Raw genomic sequence first — 20355 nt, forward strand, 5'->3', positions numbered from 1 at the left:
ATGCCCTAATCACAGAGACATAAAACATCCTTGAACAGACCTTCAATAAACCTTTGAAATGCACTGATATAACCCTGCCTCAGAGCTGAACCTTGACCTCAGAGGAGCCTCAGAAGGTGCGGAAAAATAGGCCTCAGTAAGCAGAATGAGCCTCAGATAAACTTTAGACATGTCCTTAGAACCACGAACTTTGACCAGTGAAGAGCCAATAAAAAGATAGAACTTTTAAATGTCTAAATTAGCTCCAAATCTCGGCCTGCTCCTTTAGATTGTCATGACAGAACTAGGCCTCAGGAACCACAGAAGATACATCAAATTGAGCGCATGAGTTGATGGATAAAATGATTTAATGAAGGGTGGATGAGCCCTATTTATATAGGTCAAATAGACATCAAAAGGGGGGGTTGAGGCCAACCCTCCAAAATTTAAATTTGAAATTCAAATTTTGGAGCCAAAACATTATACTTTTGAGGCCGACTCAATCAATTAATTTTCCCTAGACAAAATGCTCTTGTGCAAGCAAATTTAACCTCAAAAAAATTAATTAAGTTCTTCAATAATAATCTTTTTTGGCCTCATGAATTCATCAAATATATAGCCAATCATTAAGCTGCCACATCATCACATTTTGGGGGCTTTGACCAAAAGTTCGGGTCAAAAACTTTGACCAAGCATATCTCCTCAACTGTGAGGAGTTATGGGATGTGCCACCTATTGTTGGAATTGGCATGACGAGGAGAATTAGATGAAGATGGTCTTGAGTGCAAATACACTGATCTTCCCAATACAAAATCTTCATCAAATGTGAGGTATCATGACCACACTCCAGGGATTTGTTTTCTTCTTGGGCTTCTTGTCCATTGGAGCTTCCAACTAATGCATTCCACAATGAATATTAAAAGCTTTCAAAGGCGACATCGGAATCAATGACAACACAATTCAACAATATCCAAGTATATTTTTCTATACTATTGACAGTTACTATCTAACGTCTAACAACAATTAGTGTACTAATGGCAACTCATTGTCTACTGTGCTACTACCAGACATGATGTTGTTAAGGGCTTGGGAAACCCTTCCTTACTACCTTCCTTACCATGAAGTAACACTTCAATCCTTGGTTGTATTGGCTTTCTATGGTAAAGTGGCTGACCAAGAGAGCTGTTGTGATGCCCTGCTTGACCAATCTGAACCTGTATAGATTCCAATTTCAATCCTTGGTTGTATTGGCTTTCTATGGTAAAGTGGCTGACCAAGAGAGCTGTTGTGATGCCCTGCTTGACCAATTTGAACCTGTATAGATTCCAATTTTTGTGGACCAGAACCAGATGTCGCAGCTTTTGGGAGATGTTAATTGACAAACTATTGTCTTAACAACGTCAGAACTAAATTGCTGCCGCCAAAACACCTTAAGGGAAGAGAGTTGGCCTCCAAATCCATGCCTTGAGACTCCTCCACTGCCAATCGTACAATTACTTCTACTGTCTGCGGCTACAATTGTTCCCTGCTAAAAAGCTTCAACAAGCCTCGCTTACCTGACCCTACAACTAGACCTTTGTCCTGTGGCTGAACTCTCTGCCTTAAAGAGTGAAATTCCAGCATTCTTCAAGTACGTTGCTGTACTAGATTCGTTGTCCCAGTCAATGCTCAGAAATAGTGTGATCACAGGTAGTCTTTAAGTCTCCCACTGCCCTAATTGCAAGCTATGAGATTGAACGTCTTTCTTCAGAAATATCTTTTGCATTAGTTGTTGAAAAATGTAACTATGTTCATTCTTCATACTTGTCATTATATTCAAGTCATTATGTATCTATCAAAAGAAGAAAGAAAATTATTATTTTTCAAGCATGGGTTTCATGCTCCACTTAAGTGGTCATCTAGGTCAACCATGCATTTCATGTTCCTAGGGTTTGTCAAGTCAATAAGAAATGTGTCATGAGTCAAGATTCTTTGTTCGTTGTATAAGACCCTATTGGGCAATTTGTAACAAGAAATAAGAATTATTTTTGAGTCAAAATTGTCAATATTGACCTCCAAGAACAAGCCGGCCTGCCAGTCCAAGTCGGCCTAGAAGAGGCTATTCGACCAATTGAAAAGGGTATAAATACAAGTGATTTTATTAGAGAAATTTTGAGGTCTAAAATGGGCCTCAAAACAAAAATGTACAACCAAAATCAAATTTATAAGAACCAATAGGATTCAAGATGATGATGTCAACCATGGAGGAGGATTTGCCATTTTTGGAGTAAAAAAAGTAAAAAGATAAAAAAATAAAAAATAAAAAAAAAACAATTTTTTCCACTCGTATTTTCAACTTATCTCTCTACATTTTTACTCAAATTTCAAGTGGGAGCACTTATTGGATTTAATTCCTCATCCAAAGAGTACCCATGTTGCATGCTTTCGATGGACCTTGCTACATGAAAAATGAGATCAATCATGTTTTTTCATGTATTTCTCATTTTTCATAGAGCAAGGTCCGTCGAAAGTATGCAACATGGGTACTCCTTGGATGAGGAACTAAATTCTCCATCCAACGAGTGCTCCTGCTCGAAATTTGAGTAGACACATAGGGAGATAAGTTGAAAAACTAGTTTTCTTTTTCCCTTTAAAATTTAATGATGTCATCTAATCTTATTTTATTATTTCCACTATTATTATATAATATCCATTTTAGACCTCAAAATTTCTCTAATAAGACCTCATTAACAACAATCATCACAAGAAGTTCAATCTACAATAGAAGAGTGTGAAATTCAAGGAAGAAGCCAAAAATGTCAAAGGAGAAAAAAGTTGAAGCAAGGAGCAAGGAAAATCAAAGTTCTGACCTAGTTTTTGGAATATTTTCTCTCACATGTGCGAAATTTTGAGATGTTGCAGGGGACCAAAGTTGCAGACCTACTATAGGTCCAAAATTTAGATGTTGGGGGCCGAAATTCTGAGTTTGCAGTGGTTCTGTAAGGGTTTGACCCTTTTTAACTTGGTTTGACTCTGACTAGTTGGAAGGGCCTTTGTCGGAGGGCTCACTTAGTGCTTGGAGGAGGTCTTGGTCTTGGATTTTTCGTTTGAAACTATTTCTATAAGAAGAGAAGAATTTTGATTGGGTTTTCCCCTAAGAGAGGGGTTTTGCCCGGGTTGAGAGCCTATATCTTGTGTTCATTGTTTTATGATTTTGGTGATTGTTTGATGGAAGAGAACATAATAATAACAAGAAGTAAAAGTTAATATAATATCACAAGAAATTATCAAATAAGAGGAATCACCCTAAGTGCTGCCATCTAGTTTTCTCAACATTACTCAGAGAAACTTCTGCTACTTGATCCACAGAAGATTCTCCTCTTACCTGCCTGAAATAACTAGAAGAAAGATTACGTTTTTGAAGGACTTAGCTAGACAATTGATGGAGAAGAGAAGCTTACTAGGGTGAAATCTTTTACCACTGAAATCAGGTAGAAGCTAGCTAGGATGGGATCACCTCCACCAAAACTAATTGAGAAGGGGTCTTAAAACCCTCAAAGCCTTGGGATCAAGAAAATCAAAGATATTCCAATGCAAATTGATGATCCAAAATGGTTCCAACTCTCTATTTATAGATTCTATCATGGTGTTTCTCAAATGTGAGGGGTTGCAAGTGCAACCCCCAATTTGGGCTTTTTTCCCTAGCCGACCCAAAATTTACCCAACGTTGCCTCAAACATTGAATAATTGGGTTCCTCCCTCCGTTATCAAGGCTATAGCCTATCAGGTTGGATAGATTATTCCATCCCTCTTAAGGCAATTAATTAGAAAGGGACATTACAGTATTTTAATTTTAGACATCCCATCCCGTGGCTACATTTCAGTGAATTACCTCAAGGAGCTAGCACAATCAAGGTTGCTTGTTTGGTTTTTGTGGGGATAAAGAAATCTGCCATGCACCTTTTTCAGAGCCATCTGAGGGTTATGTGATGCAGGAGCATCTGGCTAACAGGGCAGTGGTTTCCGAAAAGGACAGAGGACACAGTTCGTTGGATGGACAGTAGATCTGTCTTTGTTTTTTTTTATTTTACTTTACTCTTTAAATTGCCAAAAAAAATACTGTTATGATTTTTAATTTTAATTAGGAGCAGTAGTGATTAGGCAGAATTCTTTGTTTCCCGAACAGCTATATTACGGTTGTGAATGCATGTAAAACAGAATGTACTAACTAGCTATGGAAAAGCCCGTATATGAAATAACTGATATAACCAACAACACAACTAACAGCAGTTACAAAACTGTTTGTAGACAGTGTTATAAAATGGGTGAAACAAACCATTACGGGGGTTCGACTTTGTATGAAAAAGAACAGAGATAATAATAAAAAACATTCTGTGCACACATATATTCCTAACGTGTCCTAAGAAATTGTGTAATTGCGCTAGTAGAGTATTATACAAGACTGCTGAACGTGTTGCTACAGGGTCCGAGCCCAGAGGGGAGAATAACCAGTTGAACGACAAGCAATAACAAAAGTCCATACAACTCGTAACAGGTATGTGGGAAAAACAACACGAGTCTTAGCTATTCATCAAAAATTAAATTCATATGAATACATTGCACAGTCAGCCAAAAAAACATTTCAATATAAGTTTTTTTTTACATACTGTCCGAAATAGAGGCCTGAACTAAAACCACAGTCAAAAGACATTAACCTCTACAGTAAACAAGGAACCAACTTTTCGCAAGACTCAGAATCATAACCCACGTCGTGCCTAGCGACTAAAGAAGAGTCAAGTACAGACAGAGAGCAGTCTAAGACCAGTAACCAGGTTCAACAAGTAAAGTCGAAACACCCCTAAAACAAGCTGCCAAACATCATAGAAACTACCCGTGTTTGCCCGAACCGCCGAAAGCTCAAACACCGGAACCCACGAACAGTCACACCTGCAAGAGCATGCATAGGAGTGGTTAGACCAAGCAACAACATTAACCGAATTAAAGAAAGTTTGAAAGGGACAAGCAAACAGAAGGTAATGGCACCCTACCTGTTCGGTGAACCATAGCCTTCAGCCGACCCCGAGAAGACCCCTGCTCACGAAGGAGCCACTACATCAGGTACAGGTAAAGAAGGATACAAAAATTCCGGCATAGAACCCAAAAACTTACCGAATGAGCACACAGAGATTCCAACTGAAGACGCCGCCATCGAATTGCCAAGGACCGTGAAGAGAAGCTGAACCAGTGTTGGAACAAACAACAAACATTATACAACCACCGTATAGCTTAAACCCTCTCTGGAAGCAAACAGCAGCCACAGGGGCAGAAGTTTTCAACAGAGAAAATTGAAATCACTCACAGGATACAAACAACATACACAGAGACAGAGACCCTCGAAAGAAAAACGAAACCTCAAATCACAATAGTGTTCGACATGCAAGCCGAGGAATAGTGCCATTCAAACTTACCAACGTATTCATAAAACGCTGGAGGAACAGAGTCATATCAGACCAGATACCAACGACCGAAGCCGAGAGGGTAACCAGGAGCCATAACCGACGAACCGAGCAAACAAGTTACAGGAATCCGCATACAGAACAAATAAACCGCCAAGTTACAGAGCTTGCAGAGCGAAAGACCAAGCGAGACAACGAGAATGAGGTGAGCGCGAAAGGGTAAAAAGCCCAAAACCTGAACGGATTCGTGGGATCCCGAGGAGGGACAGGTGTTCAAAGGGCAGGATATTAAGGTACAAACCCTCATAAAACGAAATCCATACGGTGCCGATTGCAAATCAACCAACACGATATCCAACAGAACCACAATAATATTTTATTCACTACGGTCGTTTACACCTCAGCACGTCAACGACGGGACCACGTGGGCTGGCCCCATCAAGTGGTATCAGAGCAGCATTTTAAGGAAACAGGGAAAGATGGAAGTACAAAGACGAGGACGAGGAAGAGGTGCACGCAGAGTAGCAGACGAGGGCTTGAGAGAACAGCTGAGAATCCTTACTGCTCGCTTGGAAGCAGTAGAGGCAGGTAGGCGAAGAGACCCGGAACTTGGAGATGACAGTGAAGACGAGGCAGCAACTGTTACAGATGGGTCAGAGGAAGAAGCCCCGGAGTTAAGACTATTGAGATCAGTACTGTTAGCCAGCAGCAAACCCAACCTGAGATCTCTAATTATGATGGCAGCCTGTCCGCCGATGTTTTACTGGATTGGGTGAGTGAGTTAGACAAGTATTTTGAAAATGAGGAGATTAGTGAGGACAAGAGAGTTAGATTTGCTGCGACTAAATTAAAAGGACACGCTGCCCTATGGTGGGATAGTGTCCAAGCGGACAAAAGACGGATGAACAAGTTGCCGATAAGAAAGTGGCCAAGGATGGTGGCAAAATTGAAGGGCAGGTTTTTGCCTAAAGACTACCAGGTTGAACTTTATCGGCGAGTACAAAATTTAAGGCAGAAAGGTATGACTGTAAAGGAGTATACTGAGGAATTTTATCGAGTAAATTTACGTGCTGGATATACAGATGATACTCCCGAAAAGACAGCGAGGTACGTGAATGGCTTGAGGTTGGAAATATTGGACGAGATCAGTGTTCTCTCTCCCTGAAATATTGAAGAAGCCTTCCAGAGTGCTGTAAAGGCAGAAGAGAAAATTAACAGGAAACAGAATAATAGGAGAGGGAGAGGAAATGGCAGAGGACGAGGACAGTCCTATGGCAGAGGGAGAACTGCCACTAATAGCGAAGAAGGCAGCAGTTCCAGAACTTCAGGGACAACAGAGAAGGGAGAAAGCACTAGAGGAGGTCGACCATATCAGCGGGGAAGAGGAAATGGTCGCGGAAGAGGGACTAATGTCCAGTGCTACAGGTGCCATAAGTGGGGGCACAGATCCTTCGAATGCCCGGAAGCTGAGCACGCTGGCCAGAGGGGAGCATTTGTTGCGCAGCCTGAGGAAGCTGAAGCACAACCCCGGGAGATCGAAAATGTGGCGGAAACGGGGGAAGCTCTAATTTTGAACAAAGTGCTGTTGAAACCAGCCAAAGAGATGGCTGAACAGACCCAGCGAAAGGCGCTGTTTCGAACAGTTTGCAAATCACGGGGGAAGTGCTGTAAATTGATTATAGACAGCGGGAGTACAGACAATTTGGTTGCCACCGAAATGGTGGAAAAGCTGGGCTTGAAGCGGCTTAAACACCCCACGCCTTACAAGGTGTCGTGGCTACAGAAAGGCCACCAGCTACTAGTTGATGAACAGTGCGAGGTAGAATTTCACATTGGCAAATATCACGACACGGTGGTCTGCGATATTATGCCAATGGACGTGTGCCATATACTGCTTGGGAGACCGTGGCAGTATGATCGGAAGGTGACACACGATGGGAAGACAAATTGTTATAAATTTGTGAAAGATGGGATCAAACATACGCTTGTACCCATCAAAGAGGAGGACGCAGCAGAACCGAGCGGAACAAAAACATTATTAATTGGAGGAAAACAGTTTGTGAAACAGATTGAGGAAAATGAGGTCAATTATGCAATTGTAAGGAGGACAAGACCGATGTTGCTGAATACAGAAAAATCAGAACTGCCTGTAGAAATTCAGGAGTTGTTGAAAGAATTCCAAGATATTGTAGTTGACGATCTACCAGATAAGTTGCCTCCCAAGAGGAGTATTAGCCATCATATTGATTTTATACCTGGAGCGAGCTTACCAAACAAGGCAGCGTATAGGATGAGTCCGAAAGACAATGAAGAAATTCGTAAACAAGTGCAGGAGTTGCTGGATAAGGGACTGATCAGAGAAAGTTTGAGCCCTTGTGCAGTACCAACAGTACTTGCACCTAAGAAGGGTGGAGAATGGCGAATGTGTACAGATTCGCGGGCTATTAATAAAATCACGATTCGATATAGATTTCCCTTACCCAGGATGGACGACATGATGGATTGTCTTAGCGGAGCAGCTTATTTTACAAAAATAGATCTGAAGAGTGGTTATCATCAGATCAGGATTAGGGAAGGAGATGAATGGAAAACAACTTTCAAGACTAATGAAGGGTTGTACGAATGGCTGGTCATGCCATTTGGATTGAGCAACGCTCCTAGTACTTTCATGAGATTGATGAATGAGATGTTAAAGGAATTTATTGGCAAGTTCGTGATAGTTTATCTTGATGATATCTTAATTTTCAGCAGAACAAAAAGAGAGCATCTTCAACATGTTCGAAGGGTGTTAGAGAAGTTACAGCAGAACAAACTGCTGATAAACTTAAAGAAATGCACTTTCCTGCAGAAGGAGCTGGTCTATTTGGGGTTTGTAGTTGCGGAAAATGAATTGAAAATGGACCCCGAGAAGATTGCAGCAATTATAAATTGGCCGTCACCGAAGAGCTTATTTGAGGTACGTAGTTTCCACGGACTGGCAAGTTTTTATCGAAAATTTATTAGAAATTTCAGTGAAATCTGCGCACCAATGTTAGAGACCATCAAAAAGGCCAGCCAACCTTTTTGTTGGACCAAGATGGCAGAAGACAGTTTTCAGCTTTTGAAGCGGAAGATCACGGAGAGGCCAATCTTGAGGCTGCCCGATTTCAATAAACTTTTTCAAGTTCGGTGTGATGCAAGTGGAACAGCTATTGGCGCTGTGCTCAGTCAGGAAGACAGACCAGTGGCATTTTTTAGTGAAAAACTAAATGAGAGCCGGCAGAAATATTCCTCGTATGACAAGGAATTTTATGCAGTGGTCCAAGCTTTAAAACATTGGAGGCACTACCTACTGGGCAATGAGTTCGTCTTATTTTCTGATAATTCGGCATTACAATATGTAATGCAGCAGCACAAGTTAAACCATAAGCACGCCAAATGGGTTGAATACTTGCAGAGTTTCACTTTCGTGTTAAAACACATAAGTGGGCAAGCCAACAAAGTGGCGGATGCCTTGAGCAGAAGAGCTTTGCTCTTACAGGAGAGTAGCATACAGGTATTGGGATTCGAACATTTGAAATATTTGTACCAAACGGACACAGATTTCAAGGAAGCTTTTGAAGCCTGCCAAAATCCCGTATTAAGGAATGCAAGCCCATGGTTGGACTATAATTTACAGGAAGGATTATTGTTCAGAGGTGGGCAGTTATGTATCCTGGACTGTTCAATGAGGGAGAATATTGTACGGGAGAAGCATATTGGTGGTTTAGCGGGACATTTTGGCATCAACAAAACTTTGGAGCAACTCGGACATTTTTATTATTGGCCTAAAATGAGCAGGGATGTACAGAAATATGTAACCAGGTGTAAAGTCTGCCAACTGTCGAAAGGACACAGTCAGAATACTGGACTTTACACACCACTACCTGTTCCAAGCAGACCATGGGACTCAGTCAGCATTGACTTTTTCCTAGGACTGCCTAGAACGTAGCGGGGATATGATTCAGTAATGGTGGTGGTAGACAGATTTTCAAAAATGGCTCATTTTATTCCTTGCCGGAAAACTAGTGACGCCACGTATGTGGCACACCTGTTTTTCACGGAGGTTGTTAGATTACATGGCCTACCCAGAACTATCATTTCAGACAGGGATGTAAAATTCACAGGACACTTTTGGCGCACCCTGTGGAAAAAGTTGGGCACGCAACTGAATTTCAGCTCTGCGTATCATCCGCAGACTGATGGACAAACGGAAGTGGTGAACAGGAGCTTGGGGAATTTATTACGGAGTTTGACTGGAGAAAATTCACGATTATGGGATCGAGCTCTTGCCCAGGCAGAATTCGCTTATAACGATTCGCCCAATCGTAGCACCGGACACAGCCCATTTCAGATTTTGTATGGCATGCATCCTCGGGGAATACATGAACTGCGAGATTTGGGAAAGCTGGAACGGAGAAGCGCGGATGGGGAAGACTTTGTTGAAGCAATGAGCGAACTTCATGAAAAAGTTAAAGTAAGGTTGCAGGACAGCATACAGAAATACAAGCAGCATGCAGATTCAAAGCGACAAGAGGTGCATTTTAATGTTGGAGATGAGGTCCTTGCGCACTTGCGCCGGGAACGGTTTCCTAAGGGCACATATAATAAGTTAAAATATAAGAAAATTGGTCCATTCAAGATCCTACGAAAATTTTCAGCCAACGCTTACGAGATTCAGCTGCCACCTGACATAGGCATATCACCTATTTTCAATGTGGCAGACCTGTTCCCATATAATGCCCAAGCAGAGGATGATAGTGTGGTACAGCCAGAACGGGACACCCAATTTGGAGACGGTTCTTGGAAGAAACAATTGCCTTCGGCTCAGTCCCATGAGATTGAAGGGATCCTCAGTACTCAGGTAGCCAAGAAGACACGTAGGAAAGAATATCTACGTTACCTCGTCAAGTGGAGAGACCGTCCAATGGAGGACAGCTCATGGCTCGACGCAACGCAGATACAGAAGGCTGGCTATTCGGTAGAGGAACTCATGGAACGAAGCCATGAATTTCTTTTACCCCGGAAGCCTGATGCAGGAGCATCTGGCTAACAGGGCAGTGGTTTCCGAAAAGGACAGAGGACACAGTTCGTTGGATGGACAGTAGATCTGTCTTTGTTTTTTTTTTATTTTACTTTACTCTTTAAATTGCCAAAAAAAAATACTGTTATGATTTTTAATTTTAATTAGGAGCAGTAGTGATTAGGCAGAATTCTTTGTTTCCCGAACAGCTATATTACGGTTGTGAATGCATGTAAAACAGAATGTACTAACTAGCTATGGAAAAGCCCGTATATGAAATAACTGATATAACCAACAACACAACTAACAGCAGTTACAAAACTGTTTGTAGACAGTGTTATAAAATGGGTGAAACAAACCATTACAGGGGTTCGACTTTGTATGAAAAAGAACAGAGATAATAATAAAAAACATTCTGTGCACACATATATTCCTAACGTGTCCTCAGAAATTGTGTAATTGCGCTAGTAGAGTATTATACAAGACTGCTGAACGTGTTGCTACAGGGTCCAAGCCCAGAGGGAAGAATAACCAGTTGAACGACAAGCAATAGCAAAAGTCCATACAACCAGACCATTAAAGAAAGACCTCGTAACAGGTATGTGGGAAAAACAACATGAGTCTTAACTATTCATCAAAAATTAAATTCATATGAATACATTGCACAGTCAGCCAGAAAAACATTTCAATATAAGTTTTTTTTTACATACTGTCTGAAATAGAGGCCTGAACTAAAACCACAGTCAAAAGACATTAACCTCTACAGTAAACAAGGAACCAACTTTCCGCAAGACTCAGAATCATAACCCACGTCGTGCCCAGCGGCTAAAGAAGAATCAAGTACAGACAGAGAGCAGTCTAAGACCAGGAACCAGGTTCAACAAGTAAAGTTGAAACACCCCTAAAACAAGCTGCCAAACATCATAGGAAACTACCCGTGTCTGCCCGAACCGCCGAAAGCTCAAACACCGGAATCCACGAACATTCACACCTGCAAGAGCATGCATAGGAGTGGTTAGACTAAGCAACAGCATTAACCGAATTAAAGAAAGTTTGAAAGGGACAAGCAAACAGAAGGTAATGGCACCCTACCTGTTCGGTGAACCATAGCCTTCAGCCGACCCCGAGAAGACCCCTGCTCACGAAGGAGCCACTACATCAGGTACAGGTAAAGAAGGATACAAAAATTCCGGCATAGAACCCAAGAACTTACCGAATGAGCACGCAGAGATTCCAACTGAAGACGTCGGCATCGAATTGCCAAGGACCGTGAAGAGAAGCTGAACCAGTGTTGGAATAAACAACAAACATTATACAACCACCGTATAGCTTAAACCCTCTCTGGAAGCAAACAGCAGCCACAGGGGCGGAAGTTTTCAACAGAGAAAAATTGAAATCACTCACAGGATACAAACAGCATACACAGAGACGGAGACCCTCTAAAGAAAAACGAAACCTCAAATCACAGTAGTGTTCGACATGCAAGCCGAGGAATAGTGCCATTCAAACTTACCAAAGTATTCATAAAACGCCGGAGGAACAGAGTCATATCAGACCAGATACCAACGACCGAAGCCGAGAGGGTAACCAGGAGCCATAACCGACGAACCGAGCAAACAAGTTACAGGAATCCGCATACAAAACAAATAAACCGCCAAGTTACAGAGCTTGTAGAGCGAAAGACCAAGCGAGACAACGAGAATGAGGTGAGCGCGAAAGGGTAAAAACCCCAAAACCTGAACGGATTCGTGGGATCCCGAGGAGGGACAGGTGTTCAAAGGGCAGGGTATTAAGGTACAAACCATTGTTTTACAACCAGGCCGAGTTGACTCGGAAACGGCCTGGTCAAACCGAGCCGATAAAAAAAATTACGACCAGGCCAAGTAACCGGCTAGGTTGGCCGAGTCAACTATGACTAGGCCTAGTCATCCAATGACCAGGCCGAGTCATAGTTGACTCGGTCAACCAGGCCGAGTCCGTATTGACCAGGCCTAGTCATTGGAAAACGGCTGGGCAGCATAAAAAATAAATTTTATTCACTTTTTTTTGGATTTGTGGTGTGAAATTAATCTGTTTGGATGTCTGTAATTTTATTATGAAGTACACAATGCATAAAGTATGCCATGAACCATGGTATGAAGCAATAATGGGAAAATGATAATTATAAATCTTACGAGCCATGTCTGAGAAATGTCAAATCTGAAGTTGATATTTTCGAAATATATCAGGACTGAGGGCCAGCTGAAAGCCCTTCTCCTGCTCAGAATATTGGATCTGAAAATGAGTTATTTCAACTCAAAATGATCTCGGAAACTTAACAAAAATGCTGCCCTAGCAATGAAAAACTTGGTTGTGAAGAAACCAACGCTGAAAATATGCTTAAAGTGTTCTATAGCTGTGCTTTCTGGTGAAAAATCAGGTCTGAAAGTGTGCTCTAGCTGCCATAGAAGTGACAAGATGAAGCTTGATTCTTTGAAAATCAGATCATAAAGTTTTGCCTTAATAGCTAGCTGGTGAAAACAGCCTGAGAAGTGCAAATTTGTGCCCTAGCTCCCCAAATTAGTTCAACAAAAATCACAAAATGTGCCTAAGATGCTATTGCTGTTGAAAATCTGCAGTATTTAGTTTACCCTAAAAGTAGTAGAGGTATGTTGTAGTTGTGTCCTAGCTGCTTGTTGGAGTTTGGTCTCACCAATCAAAAATCCCTTCACAAAAACAGAAAAAGAGCTGAAATGGACAACTTTGGCATTCTACTGGAGAGTGTCCAGTTGACAGTGGTCTGTGGGTCAGACCACATATGTCTTGACTTGACCTGGTTTTTAGGTCATTTGTGTCTGAGTGCCAGTTGTGGTTTGAATTTTTGAATGACTTTAATCATTGCATAGAGGATCAATGGTAAATCTCTAGATACCAAGTTTGTGACCTTCCGTGGAAGAGATGGAAGGTTTAGGTATTTCACCTCTTGGAAATTGAAGCTCCATGAGCCTACTTTGATCATATGTTGTCTTCCATCTATATTATAATGCTATGTGTTTGAAAACATGAATGAAAATCTTTAAAATTATGTTTAAAATATTTAAAATTATGTTTTTTTATAAAAAAAATAAATATTTAATGTATTTTTTACAACGACCGAGTCATTGAAATCGACTAGGCCGAGTCATTACCGATTCGGAGTCGGAGTCGGAGTCGATCCTCGGCCGAGTCGGAGTCCTGGTCGGAGTCGTAAAACACTGGTACAAACTCTCATAAAACGAAATCCATACGGCGCCGATTGCAAATCAACCAACACAATATCCAACAGAACCACAATAATATTTTATTCACTACGGTCGTTTACACCTCAGCACGTCAACGGCGGGACCACGTGGGCTGGCCCCATCATTATGTCATCCATGTACTTTTTGCATGGTGTTATTTAGCCTTGTCACTTTCAACCCTTTAACTGTGGATTATAGGTGTGGGTTGTATATGGTCCATGCAATTTTTTTTGGGTGTTTTCTCTGTTGAAGTTCTAAGAACCATTTGTATAGTTAGAAATAGGAGCAAATTTATTACACCAGTGTTAATGCACTGGTCCTATCAGAACTCTGCTGTTAAGTGGGCGTGGGTGAAAGCAGCATTGGGATGGGTGACCTTTTGGGAAGTTGTAGTGATACTTTTGTTTTTTATTAAAACGTTTATAATAATACTGACCTTCTCGACCTTCTAAATCATAAAAAATACAGAGGTTTATGAAAAGTTCTCTCAGTTTTTTTTTGTTATTTTTTGTTCTGGAGATATAGAAATAAAATTCTAAAGCAAGCCATTTAATTCGTTACTTCTTTTTTTCTTAAGATGCAATAAACCATACTTGATCTGAGTGGATATTACCGATCATCATCATTTTCATCTTCAGCGAAAGTGCTGGTGATGTTGTAAAAACTTTTACATTGCAGGCGATACTACTGTTTTAATTTCGTATTGAAGTGAATAGGATAGTTACTCTCCTACTATCTTGATGTGCAAGTCCATCGCTTGTATATTCACCCAAATATCTACAGTTTACTCCTTCGAGTGAGATTATAGTGACCACAATTGTGTTCAAGGAACCTGTGATGATATTTCACGAGTCTGCTAATTCCTGTTCTCTCCAATAAGGTGGATCGATTTATTTCGCTTCTATTCATCAATCTTAAGTATTCAATTGATCATTTGTTTTGCAGTTTCCTTCCATATCATTAGTTTCTGTACATATGCTTTTCTATACTGGTCAGCTTTCATGTGGTTGGAATCATCAGGTGGTTCTATTCTTTGCGAAACCACGTCGTATTAGAGAAAATCATTTGATTAATTGGTACTGATGTCGGGTGTTTTAAAATCATTTTTTTTTTTTTGGTTATGGTACTAAATTTGTCTGTTTTGTTCGAATCATATATCTCACATTTTCAGGTGACTGCTAGACATGGAATACCCAATGTCTGGAACTTGGACATGTATCTTGTCCGACGAATGTCGTTATGAGCGTGGAGTCCTGATGTTTGCTTTTGATGCTTATGAAATTATGTAAAGGATTTTCATTTAATGTAATTTATTAGTATTATTTTCATATTTTATGCCGGTTAGACTATATGTTTTTGAATATATTCCCAATTTGAAAATAATTTATTAGTATTATTTTTATCTTTTTTGCTGGTTAGACCACATGTTTTCTAAATATATTCCCAATTTGAAAATTATTGAGGTGGGCAATCTCAAATTTCAATTTCAAGTCTCTGGATGAAAATACAATTGTGTTCTGTTATTCTTGGTAATGGAGATTAACCTGGCCTCTCCTGATATTCTACATAAAAGGACAATCTCAAATTTTAAGTCTTTGAACCAAAATGCAATCATGGTCCATTAATCTTTATAATGGAGATAAGCTTTTTGTAATGTTTTACTGTATTCTAGAGAAGCTTATAAAAGAACCAATCTAACATTATTTTAATTGGGTCATTTATTTCAGAGACTGATCTCTAGTTCTTCCATTGGACATTTTAAAGATTTCTATTGTTGCTGTATCATGTTGTAAAATAAACAAAATCTTAGTGGTATTTTGGTAAAATAAACAAAATAAGCTTTTTGTAATGTTTTACTGTATTCTAGAGAAGCTTATAAAAGAACCAATCTAAGATTATTTTAATTGGGTTATTTATTTCAGAGACTGATCTCTAATTCTTCCATTGGACATTTTAAAGATTTCTATTGTTGCTGTATCATGTTGTAAAATAAACAAAATCTTAGTGGTATTTTGGTAAAATAAACAAAATCCTGGTTATTATTTATTTTTGTATGAAAATGGTATAGGAATCTATAAATCTATTATAGGATTTTATAAAAGAAATTTATGAACTCACTCATGCATTAAAGTTGAGTGGATTAAGAATGAATTAATTTTTATAAGAATATTAAAATTTTCAATAGATTTTTGTAGATCTATCATAATGAGTTTTTTGAGTCTATGTTTTGAGCTAACACGTGTGGCTCATCGTGAGAAATCTGATAAAGACCAAATAAATTATTTATTTTTTGGTCTTGATTATATTTCTCATCAATGTTTGATGATAAGTCATATTTTCTGGCTCGAAACTTTGACTCAAAAATCCCATTGTCATGGATTTTACCAAATGCCAAGAGGGATCAAATCTCTTAGGATGCAAACATTCTTTTGAATACCGAATTTGAGAAAAGATTTTATCCCTTTTACATTTGATAGAGATCCCCAGTTAAGATGAATCTATGTTAATTCTTAATAATATAATTTATATTATATAACATTTACATTTCTCTATATAGGAATATTCTTATTTTCAATTTTATTAAAAATTTTGATAATACATATAATTGTATGTTTTATAATTTCTTTAATTTAATACATATAGTTTTAATTTTTATATGTTTATTAATTAAATTTAAATATGAAATTCTAAAATATATTAATTCTGAATATGAGTTTTCTTTCTTTCTCAATATTTCTGATCATCATGCCATTGGTAGGGAATTGAACCTAGGTGGAGGAGATAAAAACCATGTGAGATAACCTCAACTGAAAATTTTAATTTTAATTAGAAATTTATTAATTGAGTTTATTAAATTTATTATGTATTTATTAATTATATGTTTTAAAATGTGAATTGTTATCATTTAAATTTATTTTAATGTGATATCTATATTATAATTTTTTCCTAGATTAAAATTTTATTAATAAAAATGAAATTACAATATAAAAAAATTGAATTGAATTGATTTACTATTATTATTATTATTACTTTTTTAATTAAGTACACTTTATGCTTATTAGTATTTAAGTATGGGGGATTTACGCAGTGCATTATATTAGATATCATTTTTGGGATTCAACTGCGTTAAGTAAGTCATTCAAACGTATGACCATTTCCATGAGAGGTAGTCGTAACTAACTAATTTCTCATGATTTTTGAATAGTTCACTTAGCACTCATTTGCATCGGGTGATGCTCACAGGGGTGAAGAAGTGGGATTGAAACTAGTGAAATGTGGAGAACGAATCACATAGCATCAATCATCACTTCCGGGGCTTGCACCCTTAACCAGGACTTCCCAGGAGTCACCCACCCAGAACTCCTCTGGCTCAAGCGCGCTTAACTGTGGAGTTTTCCCACACAATCAAGCCCACTAAGCTTGCTACCCCATTTGCAAAACCTTAGCAAGTATTGTGCCTCATGAACCATTCAAGTAGAGATCCCTTGACTCTTTTTGAATTTAAGTATGGGGATTTACGCAGTGCATTATATTAGATATCATTTTTGGGATTCAACTGCGTTAAGTAAGTCATTCAAACGTATGACCATTTCCAAAAGGTAGTCGTAACTAACTAATTTCTCATGATTTTTGAATAGTTCACTTAGCACTCATTGCATCGGTGATGCTCACAGGGGTGAAGAAGTGGGATTGAAACTAGTGAAATGTGGAGAACGAATCACATAGCATCAATCATCACTTCCGGGGCTTGCACCCGGTAACCAGGACTTCCCAGGAGGTCACCCATCCAAACTCCTCTGGCTCAAGCGCGCTTAAACTGTGGAGTTTTCCCCACAATCAAGCCCACTTAGCTTGCTACCCCATTTGCAAAACCTTAGCAAGTATTGTGCCTCATGAACCATTCAAGTAGAGATCCCTTGACTCTTTTTGAATTTAAGTATGGGGGATTTACGCAGTGCATTATATTAGATATCATTTTTGGGATTCAACTGCGTTAAGTAAGTCATTCAAACGTATGACCATTTCCATGAGAGGTAGTCGTAACTAACTAATTTTTTCATGTTTTTGAATAGTTTCACTTAGCACTCATGCATCGGATGATGCTCACAGGGGTGAAGATGGGATTGAAACTAGTGAAATGAGAACGAATCACATAGCATCAATCATCACTTCTGGGGCTTGCACCGGTAACCAGGACTTCCCAGGAGGTCACCCATCCCAGAACTCCTCTGGCTCGAGCGCGCTTTAACTGTGGAGTTTTCCCACAATCAATCAAGCCCACTTAGCTTGCTACCCCCCATTTGCAAAACCTTAGCAAGTATTGTGCCTCATGAACCATTCAAGTAGAGATCCCTTGACATCTTTTTGAATTTAAGTATGGGGGATTTACGCATTGCATTATATTAGATATCATTTTTGGGGGATTCAACTGCGTTAAGTAAGTCATTCAAACGTATGACCATTTCCATGAGAGTAGTCGTAACTAAACTAATTTCTCATGATTTTGAATAGTTCACTTAGCACTCATTGCATCGGGTGATGCTCACAGGGGTGAAGAGTTGGATTGAAACTAGTGAAATGTGGAGAACGAATCACATAGCATCAATCACACTTCCGGGGCTTGCACCCGGTAACTAGGACTTCCCAGAGGTCACCCATCCCAGAACTCCTCTGGCTCAAGCGCGCTTAAACTGTGGAGTTTTCCCCACAATCAAGCCCACTTAGCTTGCTACCCCATTTGCAAAACTTAGCAAGATTGTGCCTCATGAACCATTCAAGTAGAGATCCCTTGACTCTTTTTGAATTTAAGTATGGGGGATTTACGCAGTGCATTATATTAGATATCATTTTTGGGATTCAACTGCGTTAAGTAAGTCATTCAAACGTATGACCATTTCCATGAGAGGTAGTCGTAACTAACTAATTTCTCATGATTTTGATGACTTACTTAACGCAGTTGAATCCCAAAATGATATCTAATATAATGCATTGCGTAAATCCCCCATACTTAAATTCAAAAAGAGTCAAGGGATCTCTACTTGAATGGTTCATGAGGCACAATACTTGCTAAGGTTTTGCAAATGGGGTAGCAAGCTAAGTGGGCTTGATTGTGGGGAAAACTCCACAGTTAAGCGCGCTTGAGCCAGAGGAGTTCTGGGATGGGTGACCTCCTGGGAAGTCCTGGTTACCGGGTGCAAGCCCGGAAGTGATGATTGATGCTATGTGATTCGTTCTCCACATTTCACTAGTTTCAATCCCACTTCTTCACCCTGTGAGCATCACCATGCAATGAGTGCTAAGTGAACTATTCAAAAATCATGAGAAATTAGTTAGTTACGACTACCTCTCATGGAAATGGTCATACGTTTGAATGACTTACTTAACGCAGTTGAATCCAAAAATGATATCTAATATAATGCACTGCGTAAATCCCCCATACTTAAATTCAAAAAGAGTCAAGGGATCTCTACTTGAATGGTTCATGAGGCACAATACTTGCTAAGGTTTTGCAAATGGGGTAGCAAGCTAAGTGGGCTTGATTGTGGGGAAAACTCTCACAGTTAAGCGCGCTTGAGCCAGAGGAGTTCTGGGATGGGTGACCTCCTGGGAAGTCCTGGTTACCGGGTGCAAGCCCCGGAAGTGATGATTGATGCTATGTGATTCGTTCTCCACCTTTCACTAGTTTCAATCCCACTTCTTCACCCCTGTGAGCATCACCCGATGCAATGAGTGCTAAGTGAACTATTCAAAAATCATGAGAAATTAGTTAGTTACGACTACCTCTCATGGAAATGGTCATACGTTTGAATGACTTACTTAACGCAGTTGAATCCCAAAAATGATATCTTATTAGTATTATTATTATTATTTGATGTAATGCTTCATTTTACGGATATTACAACATCTATCCCATATTAAGTTGACATTTAAATGTTTACACATTTACAACCACTACAACATCTACATCTCTCCCATTTTGAGCCAACATTTAAATGTTTACACTCATTCACAGACACTACAACATTTCTTCCATACTGGGTTGTAAAGCACTTTCAGTGCAATTCTATAGCACCAATGTTTTATATATAATTGAATATTGGTGTGTATATATTGTTGTACACAATGAAGTATTCATAATAAAAATGATAATAGTATTGTTAAATGAAACAATGTTGATGTTGTACTTAAGTAACATTGCGTGTTTACGAAAGTGATTAGCATTTATGCATTCACATATTTATAATGAATCTGATTTGTACCATAATTTTGTGCACAATACAATAGCATTGATCATGCACTAATGCATTTGTTTAAATGGAACACAAAGAAATAACAATTATAAATGCATATTAATGTGTAAAAACCTTCACATATACACCTCAATATAACAATAATTTAAATGCACTAAAAGGTATGACAAACTTGAACAATTATCAATGCATATTAATGTATAAAAAACCTTCACATATACCCCAAAATATAACAATAATTTAAATGTACTAAAAAAGTAAAAAACTTGAACAAATGAATAGAATGAATTGAAATGTTTTATTGTCAAATTCTTGCAGATGTTATTTATTATTTTTTTGGATTGATGTGTTGTGTTTTTAAATTTTCAATCAATGATTAAAGATGAAAT

General features: G+C 39.0%; 1 protein-coding gene across 2 annotated transcripts in view; it reads left to right on the forward strand.

Moving 5' to 3' along the window:
* The window catches only part of LOC149222226 (PHAF1 protein At3g51130-like), a 377477-nt gene extending 362272 nt beyond the window's left edge, over positions 1-15205 (forward strand). For both annotated transcript variants that reach the window (XM_089385320.1, XM_089385319.1), the window contains one exon: positions 14887-15205. The gene's annotated coding sequence lies outside the window, so the exon portion shown is untranslated. The remainder of the gene's footprint in view (positions 1-14886) is intronic.
* Positions 15206-20355: the final 5150 nt, after the last annotated feature.

The sequence above is a fragment of the Pinus tabuliformis genome, chromosome Q, assembly GCF_031772625.1.
Source record: "Pinus tabuliformis cultivar Carrire ecotype Pingquan chromosome Q, CPIR1, whole genome shotgun sequence".
Taxonomy (NCBI): Eukaryota; Viridiplantae; Streptophyta; class Pinopsida; order Pinales; family Pinaceae; genus Pinus; species Pinus tabuliformis.